The 2605-nt window shown below is 40.1% G+C and overlaps 1 pseudogene; it reads right to left on the bottom strand.

The window, feature by feature from the left end:
- Positions 1 to 981: 981 nt before the first annotated feature.
- Positions 982 to 2058, bottom strand: LOC130869914 (trace amine-associated receptor 7e-like; annotated as a pseudogene).
- Positions 2059 to 2605: the final 547 nt, after the last annotated feature.

The following is a 2605-nucleotide window of genomic DNA, read 5'->3' as shown; positions in this document are numbered from 1 at the left end:
CACAGCTAGTTTATTACTCTGCTGTACACTGTCTAGATCATTACTAAGATAGTTATCTCAAATATACACAATTGTATTGTCCAGAATTAATTGTACAAAATTCAGATTATTAGGGCATCTCTGTATTCTAATAAAAATGTGGTTTTCAGACTCAAGGTGGCTGCATATATTGTCCTTTACCTTAGTGATTTCTTCTTCTGAACACATTATTAATGGGCTCTTGTGTATATTTTTTGAAAATTTAGATTAATTTTTAGAAACTTTACAAAAGACCAGTGGATCAAAAAATTATACATTGCATTGAATAAAGAAAAGACATCCTCAAATTCTAGATTAAAACAAATAACAATTTGTAAAGCTTCTAGACTGTAACCATTCCTATGTACTTGCTCCCTAGAAAATAGGTCACTAAAGATATATAAGTATTTGTGACATGGTTTTTCTTTCCTCTGTAAACAACTGTGTAGGTGTTAGCTATTACATAAACTAATTGGTTTGTTTTTGCTAGCTTTAAAAATTATATTTTTGAATGTGCAAGTAGTGGGCCTCAGAGAGTAGAGACCCACACATCCCCCTTTTCTGAGCAAGAGACAGCCCATAAGGGTTGCTTCATTTCATTTATGTTGAATTCGAAAAATACTACTAGGGGACTAAATGGCTAAATATTAAAAAAAAATAAAGCTTCAAAAGATTAACAAAAGCAAAGAACTAGAACTTTAGAAAGGCAGGAAAAGGGGAACAGGGAAAACAAGCAATACTAATCAGCACAAAACACAATGGAAAATGATTAGGTCTAGAGTCATCTGATTTCATTACAGATAGAAACTAATTTTACATTTCTTGAAGAAAATAGAAGCTGGATTTAAGTATTTTCATCAGAGCTACAGCATAATTCATGCCTCTAAAGACTGAGAGGTGGCATTCAGTCTCCCGGTGCTGTTCTTCTGTTAATCTCTTGTCAATCCCCAATAATCCAAGAATCTACTCAAGAAATAAGTTAGTGGCAGAGGAGTTCTCTCTCCAGATTCTGCCAGTGGCAATCAGTTTGATGGCTTTTCGAAACCAAGGATAAAAGAAAGCATAAATCAAAGGGTTCATGGCTGAGTTGTAGTAAGCGATCTACACCAGGATTTCATACACATACGTGGGAGTGATGAACCCTAGGAAGGCATCAATGATGGAGTCAATGAAGTATGGCAGCCATGACAGGAGAAAGGCTGCCACTGCGATCCCCAGGGTTTTGGCTGCTTTCCTCTCCCTCCTGGCCACTCTGTCCTTGTAGCTGTCTGATGCCTTGGCAGTCTGGTCGCTCATTCTCTCAATCTTCTGAGCCTGCTGTTTAGCAATGAGGAAGATCTTAGAGTAGACAGTTATCATTACAAGTGTAGGGATAAAAAATATCAGGAAATTGATGAAGACCCAGCTCTGATTCACTGCAAATTGACAGCCTCCCACACAGGTAAGGGCAGTCACTAGATCCTCCAGCCCAGCTTCATTTGCTCCTGTGTAAAGGAGGGAAAAGCTATAGATAATGGGCAGGAGCCAGGAGAAGGCAATGCACTTGCCAGAAACAGATGCAGTGAACCTGGTGGGGTAGATGAGGGGGTCACTGACAGCAATATATCTATCCACAGAGATGAAGCACAAGTGGAAGATAGAAACACTACAAAATGACACATCAAAGCAAGTGTGTAATTTACAGTAAGTGTCCCCAAAGTACCAGCAGCTCTCCACAGACCTCACTGTGCTGAAGGGCATCACAGTCAGTCCCACCAAGAAGTCTGCACAGGCCAGGGATGCCACCAGAAAGTTGGCAGGGGAGTGCAGCTGCCTGAAATGAAGAATTGACATCATCACCAGGAGGTTTCCACACACAGCCAGCACAGCTCCAAAGCCAAAGACTGCATAGAGGATGAGGCGAGGGCCTGGGGAGTATGGGTTCCTGATGCAGGATCCGTTCAGGTTCTCATAGCACAGCAGGGCAGATGGAACAGAGAAAAGATCTCTGCTCACTGTGCTGTCTTGATCCCAGAGAAAACTTTCATTATCTGAAGCCATGTATGCTATTCCAGAAATCCTCAGAAAAAAATGCAGATTGTGTATTTGCTAATGTGTTTTTACTTCCTAACATTATTTGCTTCCTAATTCACAGTCAAACTTTCTTATTACAGGGATGTTCTTTAAGTCTATTTTAATTTTTTTTTTCCCTGCTCTATCTATTTCTTCACATCTCAAAAGCAGAGGTCTGGTCTGGGATGCCAGTTTAAATCTCACTTTTTATTGGCATTCAACCCTTATTTAATTCACCTACACTGTGCCTCCAGCACCTTTAACTCTCAGGATGAGGCCTAATGATGCCCAGAACAGTGTGTCCCTAGACTGAATCCCCATGGTGTAAGGTGAGGTAAGTGAGACCTCATCAGTAGAGATGTTGTTTGTGCCACAACCAAGTCCCCCATTCTAACTTGGGCATAGCTAACCTTTCTGTTCAAAGCATGTGTATGTGATTCCTACTCTAAGAGAACGTTACACAGAATTTCAAACTTTGTTCATTCACTAAAATTAACCTTTCCCCTTCATGAGAAATTTTATCAATGACTCTCAT

This window comes from Chionomys nivalis, chromosome 2 (assembly GCF_950005125.1).
Source record: "Chionomys nivalis chromosome 2, mChiNiv1.1, whole genome shotgun sequence".
Classification (NCBI taxonomy): Eukaryota; Metazoa; Chordata; class Mammalia; order Rodentia; family Cricetidae; genus Chionomys; species Chionomys nivalis.
This window is presented reverse-complemented; position numbering and strand designations above follow the sequence as displayed.